Here is a 25,857-nt window from a genome sequence, read left to right as displayed (position 1 = left end):
GGCTGATGATGTCGGACATCGTTCCGACAATTTTTCCGACAACTTATTTTAAACAAAATAATAACAAATACAGTTCACGGAGATAACCTAATAATTAACAATCAACTCAATGTAAGAACCCAGTTGCACAAACTTTGAAATGAATTCTGTAAAAGTGATTTTTATAAAAAGTAAACACGATCAGATTTGAAAGAAAATACGTCCACAGTCTTTCCCATTTGAAAAGAAACTTCTCCAGTTTATTCCAGTAAACAAAAGAAAGTGTTATGTGTATTAAGACCCGATAAAGACATGGGTACTATTTTCAAGTGATTGCAAATTGAATATATTGCACGACAATCATTAGTCCGTAGTAGTGCGTGTATACATTTACGTGCGTTTATGGATTACTTGTACCGTAGTAGACTTGAAATCAAGTCGGTAATTGGCTGGGTGTAGTCCACCTTTCTCGCGATGCGCACGCAGTGCGGTTCGGCGAGCAATTTAATAACACGCGGCCAGTGTAACCCAGCTACCCAATATGCGTGTCCGACGATGCCCAATTGCTGACTTGAACAATTTGCAAGGCCTTTTATGCACGAAATATGGGCTTGCAACCAAAATTGGACGGAGCACTCTGAGTGGCTAAAAAATCCCGATAATATGAATATTTATTTCAGGGCCAGATTAATTGGTCAATTGAATGCTTATTATAAACAACCAGGGTCTCATTCATTGAAGAGGATGAAAGCATTTTCAAAACCCAAAAGATGATTTGCCATAAAAATTATTTTCTTACCCCAAAAGATTAATAGTTAATAGGTTTGTTCTTTAATAGTTATGTATACTTTGTCTCTAAGCGTCTCTAAGAGGTAATAATGCAATATGTGAAAGAAACTGACACTGATCAATTGTAGACATCCCTATAAATAAATAGCGCCAGCTACTATTGGCGCTCTACATGGAAATAATTTATATGAATCATGCAGTTCGGTTGTTGCATAGGCCTACATGGATATCTTTCCAGCATCAGGTTGATCAGGCTGGCACTGGGGTCGTGGGCGGACGTGCGCTGAATTCCAGTACTGAACAGCACACGAGCAAGGGCAGAATCGGTGTGGCATGCTGGATCGCGGGCAACAATGAATGGGCTCCAGACGAATTGTAAAATGACGCAGTGTACTGATGACAAACACGACCGACTAACGACTTGATCTCAGGTCTAGTACAGTACAAGTACATAAACATGCACAAGTGCACACATAAATCATGGCCGACCGGTTGACAGATAGCCAAAATTGAAACTGATCAAACTAACAAAGGACAATTCGCAACAGCTTAAACATAATACGGTAACCTTTTTCAAAACTCTTTCAATTATCAAGATGTGCACCATGTGTGAAAAACTGGAGAACATTTCAAATGTTTGTGTTTAAAATACCCTTTTTTACATTCGGAAATTTAATGTACACAGACATTTTACACCCTAATTTCTCCTAAATGTCATTTATGATTAACAAGAAACGCGTCTCAAAATAAAATCTGAAGCTTGATTTTATTTCTCTGGTATAAATTCAGCAAACTTTTATACATTGCGGAATATTTTCGCAGACGGATTTTGGTATAGTCGTTTGCTGGTTGGCGACGCCATTTTATCAAGCAACAGAACGTGACCATGACCTTGCCGAATTTTAGCGCGTGTGCACGAACTAGAATACTAGAATACGCATATGCGGAAATGGCCGTGAAAAAGCCTCACAAATTCTGAGTTTTTCTATAGAGCTGTACATATATATTATTAAAACCTGAGCGCTGACTCGTGCACAAAGTGATACCTGCTTGGCGCATCCGTGTTTGTGCACATTCTTATCCCTTTAAACGACGACAGACTTAAATTGTCCAGACCCTACAGACTTTAAGCTTTTAAATTTTTTTTAAAATAAAATAGGAATGACAAAACGCAACATGAAAGGGCAAATAGGTCGCTTTTTACTTTGATATTATGGGGGCATCATCTGAGGTTATTTACCGAGTACTTCAATACATATTTGCGTGCAAGATTTACGAAGCGAAATTAAAATTTCTTCTCTAGTATCGTATTTAGACGGTTGGCTTATGTACACATTTGATATAGAACAGAAGCCTGAGTAAACCTTGTTTGTGCATTTATTGAAAAATGTAAAGATGTTCATTCAAGCGAACGTATGCAATATTGCAGACAAATTAGGAGGAAGGGGAATAAATGTTTTGAATTAGATACCGCCTTATCAGCTCCCCTGTTTCTGGTCTAGCGAGCGTGACATTTTAATAGCTTGCGAAAAAAATATGCAAAGTAGGACGCCGGGTCGACCGACGTGTAGCAGCCAGGTGCGATGGAGTGCAAGCTTCACGCACAATCTCATTCAGGACTACTATGCTCACTGTGCAGGCTGCTGTGGGAAATGCCTCGTCCTTTTTCTGTCAGCTAACAAGGCTTTTTCATGTGCCTTGGTATTATTCATCTCGCCACCTACAGCAGCAAAATCGGACAAGGTTATGTTCACGTTCTGCTGACATTTTGCGTGCAGAAGATTCACTGTATCTCTCCGTGCCGTTGAGCATAAGCATTTTTGGTGGAAAGGTAGCTGATGAGTGCGGCCACGACAAGGTCAGTTTTTAAGTATTTGTTAAAATTAGCTCGGTCGTTGTACATTGAACCTGGCTCGCGTTTCCAAGAAGTCGTGGTTATTCAGTTGTGGAATCTTCACAATACACACTGTTGAACAATTTCAGCATCATTCAGCTGAATGTTCCCTTACGTAACACTCTTGAAAAATCTTGTTTTTGAAAATCCTATATTAACATGCAAGAATTCTTTGAAGTTTATGAATAGAAATGTTAAGAGCTTGATGAAATTCAATTATCGTGAAACGTAAGGCAAAACATTGCTCTAGTAAGGCTCTGGGGAATAAAACAACACACACATTAGGGCAGCCGCACGTTACTTTATACGTATAAAACCCAACACATCTGACAAAAAAAAAGCACCTACCAATACACTCGAACAGGAAAGATGCGTTGCCGTAAAAAGAGCCACTTCGTGTATTTTATATAACAAATAAATATGTAAAAAAAATGATCAATATCCTTCTGATTGTAAAGCAAAGAGTATAAACCATTACATACATTCGTTTTAGGCAATTAATTCCTGACATATGTCCCACGTGGCAGTGGAACTAACATGTTTGTGTTGTTTATGTGCCCATCTTGTGATATTGAATTCCAGTGGTTAAACGCTATTATAACTTGGGCAGGATCAAATTTTAGTTGGAAAAAATGGGTTTTTAGAGGCTTGAAAATCACACTTCCACATGTAAAAATGTGGTAAATTTTTTGGGGGGGTGTTCATGCAATCCATATGAAGGATTCTGAATGGATATTTGGTTTTTATCAAAAGTGTCCGAGTCGAGCACTTTTTATGTCAATTCTTACTGGCCTGTATCGGGAGCTCCCCGTGCTGCGCTGGTATGGCGCCTGCCTGATCGCTGTAGTGGGTGTACCCGAAGGGTGCAGTGTCCCAATTCAAGGAAAATTCCTCGCCAGACCAAGGCGCTTAAAAAGTACCCCTACATATTCTTTCGAAAAGATGGGTCTGTTTGGGCCAAGAAATTGTGTAAGTATGGCACGGGATCATCTCTATAGATTCAGGGGAACCCATGTGGGGGCAAAGCAGACAAGAATGTGATTGAAAATTTGTCAGAAGAGCCCGAGGAAGGTAAAGGATGTCATTCGAAAAATGAAAGCTGAGAAGACCTGGGAACATTCGCTTTTTTGGGGTGTGAGTTTGTTTATGGCGAATTATTAAACATTTCATTGGTTAACCTACTAAAAATTGAAAATCAAATGAAATCTGAAGGACCAAACAAAGCATTTTTTTTGTCTGAGAGGCCTTAGGGACTTCATTTTCCAGCAATGGCGATCCAAACTTTGTTGATTTTACACCATTTTCAATGGAGCTTGAATTAGTTCAGTGCACTCCGAAGCCGGTGTGTACGGCCGATGGGTAGCCAATGTTCACAATCGCTCGTCAGAACGCCAACTTGGGGCTTGCATTTGAGTCAAAGACTTTAAGAACGGCTTTTGCCATGTATTTTTTTTTGTTTTTGCTTGGCAAGCGCATCACATCTGTACGGGCTATTATGTACAAGTAGTATTTTATGGAGGACTCGTTTCACGTTGCCAGGTGTGTAGCAACATGACTCGTTCAGATTTCGTGTCCAAGAGAAACTTGGTCTGTTAGGAGACAGCTGTCTTGTATATATTGCCATGAGATCCATTGGACTTGTCACGTTTGTGATCATTTCCCTTTTTTTTGCGGTGTCACCTTCAATCTTCATATGCCAGTATAGGTTACATACATAAATTATTTGCAACCGTGACCAATTGTACTGCGATCACATCCGAAAAATTTTCTTTGCCGGGGCAAGATCTAGCAACTTGCCAATTGCTGTAAATCTTGGACTCCGTGCCTCTGGCTTTTGTTCTTCAAGTCATCAGTTGTAAAATTGCCGAAGCATGGATACTTCTGTATGGTCATTCCTGGTTATAACCCACCAACACCAGATCACCAGTGAGTAATGTATACTCCAAACGAACTGAAATATCAAGACATGGGATCAAATTTTGCATTACCAAATCTACATATGACAGCTTGAAAGCCCTGAATTGTCTGAAGAAAATGCAAGGACATAAGGCAGGTTGTCGGCATTTGACTATTCAAATTGATGAAATCACGAGATTGGAGTGTTGACAAGGACGACGTGGAGGAATGACAGCCAGAAATATCAAGGTCTTCAATCGATCCAACGATGCCAGCGAGCAAAACCAGAGAAAATAACTCTTTCCGTCTTCATTTAGATAGGATAGTTGATGTGCGAGTATTTTTGGCCTTGTCTCTACTTATTCTGAAATTGGTGATGGTCCGAGGAGTTGCGATTGGGCTGGGATAAACTAATCGACGCAGAGTACCTGTTCGAAACACGGTGACGTGAAGTCCAGCATCTCTCCCATCCTTCGTTACAATTAATGCCAACGCACAACGTCGGAAATTCCCGCTCGGTAAATGTCACGCTACTATTAGCCTGCGAGTGAAGCCATTTTCGGGCGAAGTGAAAGGATCAAAATTCTCCCACTGGCCTAGAGGCAGAATGAAAAGAAAATCCCATGACAAGACCTGTACCAGAGAATATCTTGCGTTAGGTGGGAAGAAATGTGAAATTTGAACACCCCAAGGGCCGAAGCAAGAGAGTCGTATGGCTCTGTTTGCAAAATTACTTGAGTCCGGTTTTATGCCACTGGACAAGGGGTTTATTGTCCTCATTTTGCATCTTCATTTTTAGGAGCAGAGGCGTGACACGTCGTAGGCTGAAGGCAGAAGTTCCCTTGTAGGTCTCGAAAGGCTGGCGACTGATCGAAACGCAACTCCCTAGTCTCAAAAAGCTCTCCTTTCACAGCTCTTCAACACTATAGATTATAAGCGTACGTACGTATAGCGTGCGTCAGTCTTCCGCAGCAGCATTTCTTGTGTTACAAGGCAACAAATTGTTCGTTCACATGTATTTCGTCGAGCAAAGATTAAGTTTCCTCTCGAGAGGGTGTGCTGCAATCTAACGGAGGTTTGAGGAGGTTGAGCAGAAAAAACTCAATGAAAGTATGGACTGCAGAATCTGTCTCACTGAAACTGATGCCACATGAAGGATTTCGCTTGTCGTCAAGGTGAGTTATAAAATAGGTCTGCGTGCCTCTGACTAGGACTTCGTTCTCGGTAAAACTGACGCAGTGCTCGTCGTCGAATTACCGAAGCATATTTTTCTGGTAAATAACGAATTGGTTAGAAGTCTGTGACCAGTTCTCCCAGAACAACAACCGTGGGCAACAGATCAGCAGTTAACATAGGCGACTGACCGTGAAAATCCCAGTGGAAGTAAAGTTACGAGGATAATAGTACCAATATGTAAAAGGTCCCATGTAAGTGTGATTCACGACCGAAATGACTGTTAAAGCAAATGCAGCAATGTTTATTGCTGCATTTGCTTTAACAGTCATTTCGGTCGTGAATCACATCAGCGTTTGCTTTTCTGTAATTAATCTGTACAATACAGATAAAACAGACAACATGCACGAGCTTAGGCGGCCAGAACCTGCCACCAGCTGCATGGCAAGTATTAACGTGTAGGCCTACATATAATTATATACATGTAATAATAATGTTGTCCTCAACGAGATGTCCGTCTCCATCAGTAAAATTCAAGAAACCATAAAAGAGCAATACGATAAGTGAATGATGCAATAAAAGAAAATTCAGGCAGGTTAAAAACAAGGATAGAACACACCTTCAGGGAGAATGTGTTCGCACGTGGCTCATCAGTGGCTGTTGAGATCTCCGGCGCTCCTTTCTAGCAATTCTTTTTCTTTTTTGGCATCTACAGTACGTGTAGCCTCATAAGTGCTGGTCTCGTGTATAATCAGGGATCTCCATGTTGAAAGGTCTGAGGCAAGCTCTTCCCAGCAGTCGGGTTCGATAAAAACGTGCTTTATAGCACCCTTGTACCGCAGCTTTGGTCTGTCAAGAGTACTTGAACTTAGCTCGAGTTCTCCAAAGAGAAGTGGCTTTTGGATTCTCTAGTCTGATATCCAGCTGACGTGCCAGGCCCACTGAAGCTTAGTGCGCTCCAGGATTGCAGAAATGCTGGGCATGTTGGCTCTCTCTAGGACGTCTGTGTCCGGAATGTGATCCTGCTAGCAGGTGGTTATCAGCTTACACAGGCAGGTGAGATGGTGAGATGGAACCGGTAAAGTGTCTTGTCGTGTTGGCGGTATACAGTCTATGACTCAGCAGCATAGAGTGGAATGGTGAGCACCACTGCCTTGTACACCATGTTTTTGGTGCTAAGGTGAATTTACCATTCCGCCCCCAGGCAGAGCTACGCAGACGTCCAAATGCTGTGCTTACTTTAGCAATCCTTGCGTTGACTTTAACGTCAATATTGATTAATTTTGGATATTTCCCCTACCCGGCGTGTACTTTAACACTTTATGCTCACTGTATTCCCCCGAAGGCTTGTGAAAAAACACAAGCGTACTCGGGTAGGACTCGAACCCACGACCTCCTGCTTACTAGTGCAGAAGTCTTTACCAGGTCTTTACCAGTTTTTGCCTTTGGGGGTATACACTGAGCATACAGTGTTCAAATACACGTCGGGCAGGGCAAAAATCCAAAATTAATTTACATTTCCCCGACGCAAACCCACCTTTGAAATAACATCAATGTTGACGTATTTTGAGAAGGTGCACCCCAAGTAGGTGAAGTAATCAACACAATGAAGTCTTTTAACAAGGATGCCAGGGTTTTAGAGCTGCTCTCCAGGGGCTGGTTGATGCATCACTTCAGTTTTCTTTGTGCTTATTTATAGTTAGACCAAAGTTGCGGTACACTTGTACAAAGAGGTCCACGCTGAGCTGCATGTCCTCAGCATTCATGGCGTTAAGAACACAATCGTTTATAAAGGGGAACTCGCACACTCCGGTAATGGAGCTGTGTTTCTCGGACTTCAAGCGACGGAGGTTAAAGAGTCCACCGCCTGTTCAGTACCTAATGTCAAGACCAGGCTTGTTGTCACAGAACGTGTCATGCAGCATAGCAGAGAACATCAGGCTAAATAACATTGGCGCAAGCACATAGCCTTGTTTGACTCCGATCAAAAAGGGGAAGATGTCTCGTTGCTGTTGCACACCTGAGTTTTGCATTCCATCATGGAACTGTCTAATCATGCGAGTGATATGGTCGGGACAGTCAAACTTCTGCATTACCCTCTACAGGCCTTCTCTGCTTACCGTTTCAAAGGCCTTGGTCAAGTTGGCAAAAGTGCAGTAGAGCTCAATGTTATATTCCTGATACTTTTCTTGGACTTGGCGTGCAGCGAATATCATGCCGATTGTTCCTCTGTCCTTACGGAAGCCACACCGGGAGGAGGCCCTCTTGAAGATGAGGCAAATTACGTAATTAAGCAGAAGTCTGGCCAAGACCTTACCAGCAACTCAGAGCAGAGAAATGCCCCACTGGTTGTCGCAAATGTGGCGATCATTCTTGACACGAAAACCTATGCGTGATTCTATGCTCTCTCCTGAAGGACGTCCACGCCAGAAGATGGTGTAACCAGCGCCACTTTCTACCAGCCGTCCTTCACTGGAAAACCAGGTTTCGTTTAGTGCGGCAATATCAGTGCTGTACCTGGAAAGTTTACGACAGACAAGCGCAGTTCTCCTATGGGGTCTGTCAGTTTCAGCAGTGTCCAGGAGTGTGCGCACATTGCATGCGCCAACAGTTAGGAGGGTCATGTTAAATTACTTTAGTTTGTCGCGACCGCTTGAGTGGGATTCCCGCCAGCAGTAGTATGCTGGCCAGGAAAGGGGGAGGCAGACAATGTTTAAAGCATCTTTTCTAGCCCCTTACTCATGCTGCGGAGGCAATCAGTGTTGTCCTAAAGAAGGCTGCTTGGACGCTCAAGCAGACACCGGAACGATCGTTAGGCTTGAGCCACCTGTGTGCAGGTCGGCAGCTACAGCCTCCAGTGGATCTACATCTGCTGCTTCGCTGCTCGCCCATCGCCACAGGACTTGAGGTTAAGGATAAGGTGGTGAAGGTGACCTGCGCTTGACTTAGATTATAGTGACGAAGAGTTGCTCAGCGTCGACCTCACCCCCTGTTCCATCGCCACACCAGGATCCAGCGGCAGTGCAGGAGCTCCGACAGCTGGGGTTGTGACCAGACGCAGTGGATGACCACGACACCTTGCGGCAAGTGCGATGCTCTCGGCGTTCCATGACACTTGCAGAAACCGCCTTCCTGACCGTTAAACTGCTCTACAGTTTTCTCCGCTCTGTTTACCGGAAACTAAACTTCACGATTTAAGGCATAGGTCAAAGGGGACCTGGGAGCAATGGTAATTACGGGGTAATTCCCCTTTCCCCAAAACCTGCCGTTCCCAGGCAGAGACCTCACCACCGGTTACCCTTTAAAGTCATACCCACGACAGCCTACATGTACATGTCATGTCGTATGTTATAAAAACCCACTACATTTACAAAGATAGTAATGACGTTGACGCATAATGAGAGACCCTCAAACCTTAATTTGCAGGATATAAACTATCCCTGCATTTGCACAGAAGATCCTTCTATAATGTTCTTTAAAGGGTGAAGACAGTGAAGTTTTCTTAGACATATATGTTTTTGACATACTCATCTTTAAAGTATGTGAACATATTTTACATTCATTTGAAGCATATTGAAAAGTGCACTTCTTAAAACAATAAGAAACTGTTCATACTTTTGCCGAAGCAGGGGGCACTGTTTCTGCGGTCAGTTAGGGCAGACCATAGAAAACCATGTAACAGACCATAGACGGACAACTGCGAGGGCAAGATTGTAATTTCAGGAAAGGTGCCTTTTTGAAAAACCACAGGCAAACATTGTCTGGATACTAGACGGAATGAATCCAACAGTTTTTGTCAAATCAAGGTTCCGGTATCACTCAATATCTACGTGACCAACACCATAGGAATTCCTCCAAATACTGAAATAAACAAAATATTCCAAACACGTCCCGTCCACACTCGGATAGCATTGTTGAAGTAAGGATTTTCCGACTGAGTCTGTACGCATAATGAGATATATTTTTCTCACTGCTTGTTTGTGTTTTTTTCACTCAGGGCCTTTATTATAGTTTCTCTTGCACGTTACATGAAATCAAGACAAGAAAACATACAAGTAGTCAATTTATATTAGTTAAACAGCAAGGAGAAAGGGTCTAGTGTTAAATTTAACCGAATTTCCATTGGTGGTAAAAAATTTTTCTAAGGCATAATGTCTTTTAAAATCGTCTCTAAACAATACAAAAGAAGGTAAGCCCCCCATTCATTTTCATTTTATAGATATGAAAGCGGCCAAGCAAAAGAATTAAATTAAGTACTCTCCTGGAATTATAAGTAGTTGCGAAAAGGATAGTTTTGTTATCCAATTGTATCTTAATGTTCAACGTATTTTCAACCAATCACTGATAAGGTTCCAAAACAAAGTGGAGACAAGTGCAAAAGAGATGTAACAAAGTTTTACTCTCAGCTTGACAAAGAGAACACAAGTCGTTATCCCTTTTACCAATTTTCAGCAAATACGAATTTACAGCCTCTATTCTATGAGTTAGCCTATATTGAAACCACCGCAATTTAGTATCACATGTTAAAAGAAAAGGTAGGCTACATAAATTCAACCATTCCGTGCGAGGAAGGTTGCAAACCATCTTCGTTTCCCATCTATCAATAAACTTTACACAACCTTGGTTGCAGAGGTAAGAATACGGTAAACACGAGTAGGACCTTTTTCTTCCAACAAAAGTGAATTTAAATTAAAAGGAATAAAAGGAAAGCATATATTGGAGTTGACCTGCGACAGTGTACAACGAACAGATTTTTTAACTGTATTAATGACTCCACCATATTCCAAAAAACTTGTCTTGACGTCAAATTTTCTGATAAAATCGTCAAAGGTTAAAAAATGACTCTCACTGTCTAACAGGTTGCTTACAAAATTAACTCCTTTTTATCCCAGTGTTTATAAAATATACATTTATTACCAATCATAATCTTATGGTTATACCACAAAAACATTGGCAAGTACTTCATTCTTCTCAGTGCTTGTTGTCCATAGTCATGCAACACAGTCTTGCTCCCTTCGTACGCATTTTTTAAGTTTCTTGTATGTTTTCAAAGTGACTGATAATATTAAGAGCTTGCACGTAGGCCTACATGCATGTATATATATTTTCCACCATGGTCTAAACGTAAGGTCCACCCCAGGCTTTCCTTGTGACCCTTGACATGTTATGTCATAATCTGTGGATGATACATTGTAAAAGAATAAGTTGTGTAACAATGGGTTTTCTGTAAAATGTGTCAGTAAATAACAGAGTATCTCTGTAGCAGGCGTTACAACAGAACCCCATTACAAGCTTTGTAAATGTACAATTTCCCTCTGTTACATGAATTAATATAAATTTACATATTGACTTTGGTGCACAAAACCACTTTCATAAAGCTGGTTTCGCCATCTTTTCGTGTTTCCTGTCATTGCAAGTAAAAGGCAATGATTTTGAGGAGAAAGAATTTCATTTTGAGTCATCTTTATTGCCAAAATTAATAACTGATAAAGCAAATATGTTTTTAACCTTCCATCCTGTCAATTGTAACTAAATCTGAAAGAAAAATCGACGCAAATGTATGCAAACTGCGTGCCATTGTAGGTTTGTCTATAGCAACTGCGATGATACTGCCTCTATTGGGTAAAGAAGTATTTCTGAACACATTAAATAAAAATCAAACGTGTCACCACCGACGAAAAGCGTAGGTAGCCTTCGTAAACGTTATAAGCAGCCTTCATCAACATCGTTTACGTTGGTTCCACAGACAGAAGTGTTTTAGTCAGAAAACAACGTCTTTATAAACCCACAAATAAAATCTGTTCATGCACATAATTGAGCCTCTCTACATAAACATGAATTTTTTTAAATAAGACTTGTCATAAGATTCTATGTAAATGCAAAGAAAAATTTCTAACAATGCATCCGACCTGTACGATTTTATCAAGAGTTGTCAGGGAATTTTTGGTCAGGGATCCAGACTTAGTCTAGGGCACTCGGTATTTTATCTCATTATTTGGCGTTCTGCTGGACACCTTGGAAACGAAGTTGTTGCAAACCTTAGCAGACTTGTCCGTCAAACATTATTTTGCCTCTGAAAAAATTCGGTAACGTGTCTTTCAAATGACTGCCCAAAACTACGAAGTGACTGGATGATTTCCAAATATTTATGGATGAATATCTTTCCGTTTGCGGGACTCTTTCCCACCATTGATCATTCATGGAAGAATGATATGAACATGAATAATCGACTGATCACTAACGTCTCCGGAAGTACCGATGGTTAGCTGAAGTGTCTTCCCAGCCCTTAGGTGTAAGTGGGTGAGCAGCTTAAAGTTTTCTCCAAACCTAAGTCTGCAAAGTTTTGCTTGCCCTCTCTATTCTTCCTCTTTGCTACGAGCAGGGGAACTTAACGCCGAAATAAAGCCACCTCTGAAGATTCATTCGACTTCCTTGTTTGTTGACGTTAGAATTTCTGCCGTTGTCAAGAACCCCTTCGGTGTATTTACAGATAAACCCATCCACCCATTGTTTTGAAAAAAAAATTCGAAAGTTAAAAAGCAAGGAAAATTTTAAGTGGCCCCAATGTATGGCCTTCGCGTACACGGAGAACGCGAGCTAAAACCTAGTTGGAATACTATCGATGTATTAATCAAATTATCCGCCAAAAACAAACTCACCCCGAAAAGTGAATGTCTTCCCAGCTGCCATTGTTCAAATGACACCCCTCATCTTCCTTGGGCTCTTCTGACAAACTTTCAGTCACATTTTTCTGCTTTGCCCCAAGATGCCGTGGGTTACCCAGAATCTACAGAGATGGTCCTGGGCCATACTGGCACAATCCCTCCATTTCTTTGCCCAAAAAACAGAACCCTATTTTCGAAAGAATCAGTAGGGGTACTTTATTTAAGCGCCTTGGCGGAGAATTTTCCTTGAATTGGGACACTGCACCCTTATGATCATCGCTGCAAATTTTCGTTGGTAATTAGCATCTTATAAATAGGGTCATGTTTTGGGTTTTGTCAAGGGAATGATTATTATTAGGCAAAATAATCAAGAAAGATACAATTCAAGTCACATGTGAACGTTTCAGTTCTATGCAGTCCCCACTTCTGGAGAAAACAGTAAAAAAACTGTCAAGATATTTTCCACAAAACATCGAATCCATTCACTGTACCGAGACGAAAAAGCACCGTGGTTGTAATCGTAATAGCGTCACCTCGGTCATACCGGATGCTGACTGCATGCTGGCCACGCTAAAAAAAAAAAACCTCACCACGTTGTCAAATGCATCCCTGCGGCATGTTTCCACCTTATTTTAACCGTAGGAACAACTAGGATTGCGACTTATGATATAAATATCGCAGTTCACAATTTGGGTATTTGTTCTCTACAGTCAGAAACACAAAATGCCATAACTGACTTTAAAAACGTCCGACTTTTGCCAAATAACCACCGCTGATTTGGAATTTTCGAGCGCATCAGCGGAGATCACTCGCTGACTCCTGGGGACTACTGAAGAGAACTGCACATCTTCTTCGTGTATCTTTTCCACCATTTATTTACTCCAATGTGCCGCAGCGAAACATGCAAGTCTGTGGGTTACCAGCTACCTGGCGGTGGCGATCACTGGGTACAAAGAATGTCTAAGGTCTTCAACACTAGAGCTGGTAACCGCGCTTTGTATATGGAGCCAACAGGAGCAGTTAATCGGATTACGGCCTGTAGGGACTTCGTTCTTACTCCTTGTGTTTAATAGCTCCATGGTACGAACGTGCATGCACCATGTCCAAAATCCGGTCATTTCATTTTTGACCGCTGCCAAACTCAGTGTGGAAATTTGAATTCGTATGAAAAACGAACTGCATTTCAGACAAATAGCTCTAGATCTCGAAAAAACAATAACTGATAGATACAAAACAATTACCAGTCTTCCAGACAGTACCACCGATGATCTGAGGGGAATTGGACAAAATGGTGAAAATTGGGCACTAAGGTGAAAAACACGGAAAATGACGGAAATTGGGTCCCAGTGAAAAACGAGGTGAATTAAAAACACGGTTTCCTTCCTAGAAGTAATACTATTTTTGTACATAGGAGTTACTAGTCTTTCATGTGACATCAAAGTTATTTGAAGGTATAAACTCCGCAAAATTGTGAAAATTAAACACAAAGCTAGCTAAAAAACCCAATAATTTTCCATAATTGGATTTGTCGAAAAATTGATATTGTCAACTTTCTTAGATTTTTTCCGTTAATCTTTTTCACCAGAAGCTATTAAATATCACCGTTCGATAGACACTTTGCAATTTATTCACACACGAGGTCTTCAAGGGAATTGACAGTGCAATCCCCCATGGGTCACCACCAATATACGTCGTCTGCTAAAATGAACTATTCAGGCCGACGACCATTATGACACTATTGCGCGTGCGCAAATACACTAACTAAATGCATGCCCAGTCGATTGGGACCGAACAGGCTGGCGACATAGTCTGCGCCCGGAAATAGCCTGGGCATCGATCTAGGCCTACGTAAATGCACTTTCCATCAATTTTTTTTTTAAAAACGTGGTCAGATTAGGTGGGACCCGCCAGCTCACCCTACAAACCTCGCTGTCCAAAATTTGGTATACCTATCACTAGTCCATTTGAACCTTCAAGAATTTTTGCCCCAAAAGAATGTAAATATGTACAGGTATTTCAAAAATGTGCTCGTTTGCTCCTTTCCTGCGTATAATTCAGATTTCCCCCAATAGGGAGACATTATCGTCACAATAAATGGAATTCTCAACCCTGATTTCAACGATAATCTGGTAAACAAACTTTGATCTTCAAACTTTAGAGCACCAGCAATATTACGACAGTCTGCAGAGACGAAAAAAAAATCACTAATTAGAGAAAGAAAGCAAGTCCGCACGAACATGGCTGAACTAAAAACTAGAGGTCGAATCTGTAGCACTGATCGATAAAATGGGTGTTTCCATGCAGTTGGAAAAGAGCACTGAGTGCATTGACCCCAGTGGCGTATCCAGTTTATGAAAAACGTTTGGGTGTACTTGTATGAGGTGCAGACGGGGAGCTCTTCTATGTATTAACACAGCCGCGAATCGAGGTCGGATTGTAAATCGAGGACGTCCTCAGTTCGCAATAAGGTGAAATTCGAGGCCACAGTCAGCATTTATGAGGGTCGGCGAAATTTCAAGGCATTTGGAAGCCGTCCTCGGTGTACGCATTTAACACGCTGGGTGTTTAAAAACACCCGCTTTAAATTGACAGTTTCGGCGCATCCCTGGATGGAGTAGCGCCCGCTCTAGCTCTCTTGCTAGCCTGTCCGATCCGGATTGGTGAGAAAAATAAACGTCGCCAAGTGCAGGGGACGCATGACCCCAACAAATATAAAAGCCTCCAAACTGTCCAAAAGCATCATAGCGTCACCTTGCCATCACGCCTCTGGACTTTTGTAGCCGTTCTGAGATGTAGGTGTCTTCTAGTGGAAAATATGGTGAGTAAAACGATTTAATTTGAAGTAGTTTAACGGGCCAAGTTACTTTAAGGAACTGTCTACACAGGAAATCATGATTGGAAATATCTCACTGGATTAGGCTTTATTCTTCTTGACACCATGGACACGCAACAAACGATTGACTCGGCGCCATGTTGCAGGAAGCCCGTCCTCCCAGCATTCCTTACAATACAAAGTCAAGGGTCACCCATCTAATATGTAAATGAGGTAAACGTAATATGCAAATTAGTCTGCTACACTCCGCCCTCCACGGTCCAGTCACTCAAATTGAGGGATGGGCATTAGCCTGGATGAAAACATTGATAGCAATTAAAGGCCTGAAATATCAATATACATGTATCTCCACACAAATTTCAAAAGCACATTTCATACCTTAGCAACTAAAAATTGGTCTTCTAAGGATGATAAAATTTAAGATATCGGGATATCCATAGGTGACCAACAGCATAAAAAGTAAACCAGTGAACATGCCTGAGGTGGTTTAAGGGACAGAAATGGCAACCAAACGTAAGGGTAAAAATGAGCAAAAATAGATTTAAGAGAAGCAAAATAATGATTGGTGTGTGTGTGTGTGTGCATTTCTTGCACAGCATGTGGATCCCAGCAAGCATATTTCTCGTTGTTTAAACCAGCAACACAGTTATAAATATACAAATAAACAAAGCCTGGCACAGCCAGAACAACATATGTACATAAAAGCATGACCTGAAATGTCCAAAGTTAATAAGATGGCATAACCGAATCAGTCCTTTGGAATAAGTTTGGCTTGGTCAACATGGACGAGTATCTTCTTAGATGGGGTCGCCAGGTTGGTCAGCTTCAGGTTGACTGGAGTTGGGATGTCCGTGATGTTATATGGGCCAGTCCAGCGAGGGGCAAGCTTCGCACTGAAGTGCTTCTCGGCATCGGATATGGGATGTATCTTGACCATGACGTGGTCTCCTATGCTGTATTGCGGTTGTCGACGCCGCTTGTCGTAGTGTCGCTCCCTTGTCTTCTGTGCAGTCTGTGCACTTTCCACCACCTTCCGTTGAAGTTGATCTGGTTGTTCAGCAGTAGTATTCAAGTCGTGAATGTGACATTTGTTGGAAAGTGGAGAGCGCATACTGCGTCCAAACACGAGGCGGCAAAGGGCCACTCACGTCAACTCGTGCTCAGCGGAGTTCAAGGCAAAGACGAACTCCGAGATGTGAACATCCCAAGAGCGATGATCATCGATGGTAAATGCTTGAAGCACTCCTTTGATGTTTCGGTTGACACGTTCAGCCCAATTTGACTGTGGGTGATGAGGAGGGATAAACGACTGCTGAACCCCCCCATTCGGTACAGACAGTACCAAGGGCACGACTAACAAACTGAGGGCCCATATCTAACAATAGGCATCGAGGGGGCCCATATCGGCAGAACAGCTGTCGCACCAGAGTGCATGCAACAACTTTCCCAGTGGCCGACTTCAAGGGGAAGACTTCACACCACTTGCTGAAGTGATCGACAACCACCAGCAAGTATTCGTGGCCTGCATAACTCTTAGGGAGGGGGCCCATCAAGTCAACGCCCACAACCTCCCAGGGTCCATCTGAGTGGGTTGACAGCATGAAACCAGCCGGTCGACGGAACACCGGTTTCGTTTCCTGGCATGTACGGCAACTGTGGACAAAACTCCGCACATCCTGGGACATGCCCTTCCACCAGAGATTCATGGCTCTAAGCCAGGAAAGCATCTTCGTTCTTCTGCCGAAGGTTTAGTGTGACATTCAAAAAGGACACTTCGACCAAGAGACTTGGGGACGACGACACACCATCCAGAGTTCACGAAACGAAGGAGAACTCCGTCTTTCTGACGGAACTCTGGGGCTTGTTTGCTAATAGCAACGCTTTTATGTTGGTCATCAGGAAGTATCGCTTGTTGGATGTATTGGAGAAATGGCATACAATCGGGATCGGTCTGCTGTTCTGCGCGAAGTTGTTCACGGGTGAGGTTGAAAGCCGAAGGCGCATCACCTGGAACTGAACCGACCTGTTCCTGCTGCCACAGGAGTTCCTTCGAGTTGTCGCGGTGCCCCCTCTGGTGGTACCAGCAGTCACAGTCATCACATTGCACCCAGTGGATGAGCGGGTCATCAGGATGAAGACGAACTGCTGCAGCACATGACTGCGTCACCTCAAGGTCATCACGGTTAACATCAGAGGAAGGCAAAGCGGATGCATTGAGTGTGGGTGGGGTCTGAGAACATGATGCAAGGAGGGGGGGGACTTGGAGAGTCGTGGTCATGCTCACTAGCAGCCGACACTTGGACAACACCGACCACATGCGTCACTTTGGGAATGCGTGACAATACGTCTGGTACATTGTGCTGGGACCTAGGTCGGTAGAAAACATCAAACTGGAATTCCTGGAGGCGGAGAACCCAACGTGCCAAACGACCAGTGAGCTTCGTCTTCCGAAATAACCAACAGAGTGCCTGTGGTCAGTGACCACACGGAATCTTTTCCCTTCAATATGGGGGCGCCATTTTTCTAACACCCACACAACTGCCAAGGACTCCTTTTCAGTCGTACTGTAGTTTCTTTCGGCAGGGCTGAGGGACCGACGGGCGAAAGCAAGGACACGCTTCACCTGGTTGTCAGATTGGAAGAGAACACCGCCAAGCCCAACATCACTTGCGTCCGTGTGGACTACAAAAGGTTTGTCAGGGTCAGGGTAAGCGAAGATTGGGTCGGTGGTATTAAAGCAACTGCTTCAGACGGTCAAACGATGACTGGCAGGCATCTGACCAATGCCACTGGGTTTTCTTCCGACGGAGCTTGTGCAGTGGCCCTGCGACAGTAGCGAAGTCTGTGATGAATTTATGAAACCATGACACCATTCCGAGAAATCTCTCAAGTTGCTTGACAGTAGTAGGCTCCGGATGCGACAAGATGGCTGACACCTTCTCTGGGTTTGGCCTGATTCCATTTTTGTTGATCAAGTGACCAAGGTAGCTCATTTCACGGCAGGCAAAACTGCATTCTCTTTGTTGACTGTCAGACTGTCAGTACCTCACATTAGGCAAGGAGGTGGTCCTGTAGGTTAGGCGAATAGACAACAATGTCATCAAGGTACATATAACATGTGCGCCCGATGAGGTCGCCCAATAACGTAGACATCAGTCCTTGAAATTCGCTGGGCCAATCACCATGCCAAAGGAAGTACGCGAAATTGGAACAACCCTTCAAATGAAAGCTGTCTTTTCCACATCTGCCGGGGCAATACCCACCTGCCAATATTCAGAACGAAGATCAATAGCAGTGAATATCTGGGCACCATGTGGCGAGTCCAGAATTGAGTCGATGGTTGGTTGACATAGGAAAGGCGTCAAGTTTGGTGACGGAATTGAGGCCTCGGTAGTCTACACATCCTATATGAACCAGACTTCTTCGGGACCATTATGACATGGGCTGCCCAAGGGGAAGAAGAAGGTTCAATCTTCCCTGATGACAGAAGTGAATCAAGCTCTGCCTGCAATGCTTACTTACGGTCTATTGACAAACGGTAAGGACGAGAGCGAACCGGAGCGGCATCGCCAAAGTCAATGTGATGTAGAGCAACATCAGTATGGCCGGGCAAGCCTGAAAACACTTCTGGAAACTCGCCGAGGAGATCCTGCAACTGACGATACTCAGCCTTGGTCAGCGTAGGATCTTGGAGGGTTGCCATTGGCGTAGGAGCCTCATCTTCCATCTTCTCACCTGGCTCGGGGATGGTGGCCTGGTTGAGTGGAAGAATTCCTTGGATTGGAAATTGTACACGGGGACCGTCACCACGGTCAAACCAGAAACAGCTTCGACTAATGTCGAGGACCAGATTGGAGGCTCTGACAAAGTCGATGCCCAACAGAATTGGGGTAGGTAGCAGGTGGACACGATGGAGTGTGAAATTCACAGGTTGTCCACCTACATCAACAGGCAATATGATTGTCCCCAGCATAGTTAATTCTGTCCCGTCAAGCAAAGTGAGTGTCTCGACAGGGGTTGGGGTCTAGCTTGAGACTGGAGGTTATTTGATTTACGATGCAAAATAAGCTCATCAGCTGCCTTGGCTGCTTCCACCAGGGAAGTAAATTTTTTTTCTCTTAGTTTCAGCCAAAGTTGTTCACCCCCAATGACAGACAAAAACTGATAAGTCAAGACAAGATGGAATGCTTTTTTGTATCTGGATCGTTCTGCTTCTCCTTAGGAAGTTGAACCCATTTGTAGAATTTCCATTCAAGACGGTGAGCAAACTTCTCAAATGTTTCATCTGATTTTTTTTACATCAGTTTTGTATTTCACCCGATAAGCTTCGGGAGTCAAGAAGTAACGTCGGTAGATGACGTCCACAATCTTATCATAATCTTGTTTATCAGCATCGCTCAAAGAATGGAAAGCCTTCTGGGCTTTGCCAGTGAGATAGGGCTCTAATAATCGCGGCCACTGATCTCTTGATTTTTGGCCGCTGTGGCAAGACGCTCAAAAGTGCTCAAATAACAAGCTACATCATCAACAGTCCCTAACATATGAAAGTCGGGCAATGTGGGGCCGACATTCACGACAGGAGGTGTTTTTGCAGCCTCGGCAACAGCGCTTGCAAGTGACTGACACAATCTCTCTGTGTCTTGGCGTCGATTGGTTTCCAACTCTTGGATAACTTTAAGCAGATCGATGGTTTCTACACTCGGTTTTGCTGGGGGAGATTCTTCTTCCATGTGTGGTAGATCTGCAAGGCATGCAGCACGATCTTGTTTGGTCTTGATGACCGTTACATCTAAATGGTTTAATTCACAAAGTCTGCCAATATGTTCGGTAGTAAACCGACTGAGGTAAGTCGTTTTATCCATGGCTTTGACATAGGAATGGCTGAAAAAAATCATCTAGATAAACAGCACAGCAATTAATAATAATAATAATTTATTCACTTTTAAAGCGCAAATTTCATATGGATATGTTCAAATGCGCTGTACAATGAAGACATTAAGCGTGGAACAATGAATACATTTAAACATGGTTGAGCCGATGGCACACAAGGGCGCCTCAGGCAGCCGCCAAACGACCCACATTCGAACCCGGGACCACAGAGGTGGAAGGCGAGGAAAGAACTACCTTGCCAACCTGACTCCCCAACTGACACCAGTTTCTGGCTTGCTACTATACTCAGATTGATCGCTATGGTCACGCACGCACGACACAGAACGCACAGCCAAACATGCACAAACAATAAATTAAATATGTCAAATTTTCTGGCAACCAAATCACTAAGTCCTTTGACAGTCCTGCCGACTACGCCAAATTGTAACGGGCCAAGTTACTTTAAGGAACTGTCTACACAGGAACTCATGATTGGAAAGATCTCACCGGATTAGGCCTTATTCTTCTTGACACCATGGACACACAATAAACACATAAACGATTGACTCGGCGCCATGTTGCAGGAAGCCCGTCCTCCAAGCATTCCTTACGATACAAAGTCAAGGGTCACCCATCTAATATGTAAATGGGGTAAGTGTAATATGTCCGCTACAGTAGAATGTTGAGCATGACCAGACCCTATCTTGGTACGGTTTACTACATCATTAAATACATGGGCCCCAGTGCTGGCTAGTACCATGCTACTAGTTAAAGCGTGGTTAAAGTATGGCGGCTATCACCCCCCCCCCATGTTGTCGATAGGCTAATGTAGATCTTTCACCGCTGTTAGAGTGAATGTGCCAGTGGAATAGGTATACGTATGCAGTCCGAAAAGCTCAATCACATAATCCAGTTGAACAGGTTCCTGCAGCACATTTTTCCAGCCACAAGTGAAGACTTTTCTGTTGTCCGTATGTGGTGGTTCTAGGCCTAATTGTGTTTAATTTGTTTTTTTTGGGAGGGGGGTGGATGTGACTCTTTGGAGCCTGGATACCTGTTTCCCCCCACCACCACCAGCAGTCCATACCAAATTAAAAGAAGACAAGCGGTTTAATGAAAATAATGTTCAATTTGTTTTCTTGCCAGCTGGCCCGTCCGGTGTAAGTGGAGACATTTGGACAGTATGGCTGAGCCGTCCACCGGTTCCAGCAGTAGGCCTACTACATCTGTTGCTCCAAGTGACGACTCGTCTGACGTCCAGGAGAACTATGGTGTGACCGTAATGCAAACCAGTAATGAGGTTGGCTGCAAGAAATGGGACAAGAAACACTTATGCTTTTTCTGCGATGTACCCCAGGCCAAGCTCCCCTGTCATCTCCTGTCATGTCTCAAGGAAGAAAGAAAAGTCGTCGAGATCGCTGGTGAGCCCAACGCCAGTGTGCGTAAGAAACTTCTGTTAAAAATTCGCAATATAGGTAATCACAGGTACAATTATCAGGTTCTTTGTGAAAGTCGTGGTGTGCTCGTTGTCGGGTACAGGCCAAATCGCAAGGTATCTCCCGTGCATGTGGACCATGCGTATATTGTTACGGCTAGTGCGTACCGGTTTGTGGCGACACGTGTGCCCTTTGAAGCCAGCACCCACTCCACCGACTGACAGCACCGGTAAGAGGGCTCGTGTGGGTGTACGGGTCGCTCACAAGAGTGATTTGTTGAAACCTCCTCCTGTTGGCGTGTCGTTCCTGTTACACCAGGTTCTTAGTCCAATGATGAGAGATGATGTGGCATTGGTAGTCAAAAATGACACGTTGATTGTTGAATTAAGCCAAGCGTGAATACATGAAACTAGGGCACGATGTAGATCAGCATGGCTACATCCGTAACAGGGTACGTGAATTGGGTCGACTCGTCATACAGCTCCAAAGGAACACCCAGCAACCAAATGCTTCACTCGAATCATTTGTCCATCTGCACCACCTTTCTGATATTGTGAAGGCCGTGCACGATATTGCCGGCTTCAGGGAAGATGAACAGTTATATGATGTCCCGTCACTAGCGCTGAAGATTGGTTATTCCGTCAAGAAGTGTGCACTCGTCTTGAAAGGAAGTGCCCTAGAGTCCGGCCAAAAACACAACTTGAAAGCGGAACATGCGGAAGACTTTTTGCAGTTGTGTGAATTGAACTGGCGAGACCTTGTGTCCACACACGCACACAGAATGCTATACCAAGGAAAACGCAACAAAGTCACCATTTCCCGACAAATGCAGGTGTAGTCCACCTGTCGTCGTTCCTTCATGAAGCTGGCAACCGGGAACTTCAACTCCTGTAGGGTGCTCGGGGCAGACAAATCGGGCCAGTTTGGCAGACGTTGAATGAGGTCAGTCTGTGCCACCTCATCGTGTTCAACCGAAGAAGGCAGAGGGAGGTTTCAACGATGAAACTTGAAGATTTCCACAAGCACAGCACCGCCAAACTGGAGGGGGAATGCCTGTCGAGTGATTTAGAACACCAGCTGTGCAAGATGTTCCGTGTTGTCGAAATAGTCGGCAAGAGAGGCAGAACTGTTCCCGTGCTTCCGAGCAATGAGGCAGTGGCATGGTTTAATGCCCTTGTCGCCAAGAGACATGAAGCTGGAGTAGCCCAAGACAACAACTTCTTGTTTACACGCTTTTGTTATGGCGGGAGAGGGCACATACGAGGGAGTGACTGTTTAAGGGCACATGCAGATAAGGCTAGCCTTGACAATGCATCCAGCATCCGGTCCATCAAATTCCGTAAACATGTAGCAACTGCATCGCAAATTCCTGCATTAAAGGAACATCAGCTTGAAACTCTAGCCAACTTCATGGGCCATGATTTGAGGGTACATCGCGAATACTACCAGTTGCCAGATACTGTACAACGGGTCACCAAACTGTCCAAACCTTTCCTGAGTTTGGAGAGGGGCAACCTGCCTTCCCAGCAGGGCAAATCCTTGGACGATCTGCATGTAACTGGAGGTAAGGGCACCTTGTACTCCAACCATGTTTCCCATTTTCCGTCGACCCAACGCTTGACTTCGAACCAAGTCAACCCAACCCAGACTCCCACTTTGTAGGGCATCATACTCGGCCGGAAACAATACCTCTCTTCCTATTCACCCCCCCTCCCGGAAGAACAGACCAGTACAAAGAAAGAAGGGGACCAAAATCAGCCAATAAATGTATCTCGCGTCATGAACTCCCAAAATAATGTTCCATTTTGGCCGGCCACCTCCCCCCCCCCCATTCCCAACGTCAAGCAGAGACTGCCAGACACCCGTGCATTAACTGATAAATCTCAATTTGGTGTTTACTCTCAGAAGGCTTCACCAGTGAAGAGGACAGCAGCGACAGTGGGGACTGCAGTGACAGCAGTGAAGACTCCTGCGATGAATCCGTCGAAAACGGTAAGATTTGGTCTGTCTGTTGGGCTGTCTGTCTGTTACGCTGTCGGGCTGTCTGTCTGTCACATGGACAGGCTGTCTGCTGAGCTGTCACCTACACTTCTAATGTCCTTTTCTTGCCTCTACATTAATAGGACAGCTTCCTGGTGTTGCTGCTGCATCACGAAGAAGGGAACCCTCTCCGCCATCGAGACAAATGAAGCGCCGTCCCTGGACACAGCGGAGAAGATAGACGTCCAAGAAGGCCTGCGCAAATTCTTCCAGTTGAGGAAAGTTCTTGGCAAGCTGGACATCGAAGCAGCTTGCACTGTAGCGCTGCAGACCCGTGTTTGGAAAAGCATCAAAGACTTTTGTCGTAACACAATGAGGTGGTAGCCAAGTTAAGCTATGATACGCCACACCACCCATTCTCTCGAGACATTATACCATATTGACGACGAACCCTATAGCAGTAGGCCAATAACGCAACCTATTTTTAGCGGCCCAAACAACCAAGAACTTGTGTGTGTTGTCATCGGTGTTATAGGCTGCACTCTCATGGACGAGAAGTCCTGCGTCTGATAGTTTGGAAAGTATGCCCTCCATCTGCAGTGTCTACATGTATACGTGTGTAAACGCCTGCAATCATTGACTCCCTATTGTTCCTCTTTTGTTCATACTAACTTTTTCGGAAGACCTCCCACATGTTTTGTACACGTTTTCCAACCCCACAGTTTCTTCGGCAGCCATGGACCCTATTGCCCCCTATTGTTATAGGTCCACGATTTGAATGTGTAGGCTACACAAACTCACTTGTGTGTGTGGGTGAGTTTGTTTCTGCATTCAATACGGCCGTTTCACAATAGTGCACCACCAAGAGTTCGCAACGCGTTGGCCAATCACAATGTGCGAAGTTTGTCGACCCAGTGCGCGTCTGGAAAGGGTCGACAAATTTCGCGCGTTATGATTGGCCAACGCATTGCAAACTCTTGGTGGCGTACTATTGTGAATCACCCGTATTGGGTACCCTAAACAATAGAGGACATTAAGGTCCCCGATTGACAGAGGGTCCACGATTGACAACTATGTACAAAACATATGGGTGGTCTTCTAAAAAAAGTTAAAATACAAACAAAAGAGGAACAGTGGGGGTCCCCAGTTCCTGGCAAATACACACTTGGGTGTGTGGGGAGGGGGGGGGGTTCAATTAGCCTGCGACATCTTTGCTTTTATTTTTATGTCATAGTATTTTCTTAGCGTTATGGGGCTGACGTTTAATAAATATATTGTAAATGTAGATGTATATTTCGTTTACTTTTTCCAATGAAGTATTCTTTCTTTCAACCACTCCAACCAGCCCAATTTTATTGCGTTTGTTCTGTTTAGGCTTGGTTAATGCAAGCCAATTTTGTAAAACCGTAAGTTTGGAGCAAAAGAGGGATATATTGGTTTAGTTAAGTTGATGACTGTGTTAAGGGATATTGAAGGATCGGCGACTTAAAAAACACCGAGGTTGAAATACCAAATTAATTAAAAGGGAAGCCTCATATTCTAGTTATTCATTAAAAGCCTGAATTTTCCATCAGTACGTGACTGCGTCACACGTATTCTGTATTTTTTGTTGAAAATTTGAATTTTCGAGACATTTGTTTCTAGAAGTCTGACTTTTCGGGGTAGTATTATGAGAAAATAGAAATTGGAAACTTCTAACTAAACTATGAACTGAAACCTGAAAATTCGACAAAAAATGGCGCTCGCAGACTTCTGAAGAGCTCACTGTGATGTATAGATGGATTTCACATTAGCGCTGTCTACGTACATCCTCTGTGTTGAACTTCCCCGTGTGCGCCCGCAGAGTCGACACAGTATATGCAGTACCCGGTTCGTAAGTGTGATACCACGTCAGTTTAAACCACGCCCACTGAACAAGATACACGGCCATCGCAGGTACCTTAGTTCGCGGTAAATTGACGTTGTTTTTTTCTTTTGATTTCACGTGTCCAGTCATTCTGAAAGACTCTTCAACAAAAAAGTGCAGCCTGAAAAGTCTGAATGTAACATACCTTTATGTATTTTATGTCTTAACTCCTAAGGCTTACTCTCAATCGTCTAATCGTATTAAGAAATGAAGCTGACACGTACAGCCTCGTTTTCAAACGCGGAGGTGCGCTGATCGACGCTAAAAGCGTCGTATTGGGATCCCTCTATACTCAAGTCGTTCTGTCTTAAAAGTGTTGTTTTGGTCCAAGTCCAAAATCGATTCCGAGTGCACTCAGCGTGCTGTGTAGTCCTCTTTACAAGACTTTCCTGTTGTTTCATTCGGGAACCATAAATAATGCGACCATCGCCGTCAGA

General features: G+C 43.8%; 1 protein-coding gene and 1 pseudogene across 5 annotated transcripts in view; both read left to right on the top strand.

Moving 5' to 3' along the window:
- The window catches only part of LOC110982046 (cGMP-dependent protein kinase 1-like), a 102,143-nt gene that overhangs the window by 3,331 nt on the left and 72,955 nt on the right, over positions 1-25,857 (top strand). The window contains exon 2 of one of the 4 annotated variants that reach the window (XM_087149099.1): positions 2,495-2,626. The exons of 2 other annotated variants lie outside the window; for them this stretch is intronic. The gene's annotated coding sequence lies outside the window, so the exon portion shown is untranslated. Of the gene's footprint in view, positions 1-2,349; positions 2,627-25,857 lie in introns of those variants that run through there. One more of the 4 variants, XM_022240182.2, reaches the window with a different exon arrangement.
- Positions 16,831-24,370, top strand: LOC147796028 (uncharacterized; annotated as a pseudogene). Its single transcript, XR_015423380.1, has 3 exons — positions 16,831-23,098; positions 23,440-23,526; positions 23,658-24,370. The product of XR_015423380.1 is annotated as an uncharacterized LOC147796028 (transcript).

This window comes from Acanthaster planci, linkage group LG19, assembly GCF_054643075.1.
Source record: "Acanthaster planci isolate LZ-2023a linkage group LG19, COTS_SCS, whole genome shotgun sequence".
Classification (NCBI taxonomy): domain Eukaryota; kingdom Metazoa; phylum Echinodermata; class Asteroidea; order Valvatida; family Acanthasteridae; genus Acanthaster; species Acanthaster planci.
Note: the sequence above shows the minus strand (reverse complement) of the source record. Positions and strands in the feature narration are given on the sequence as shown.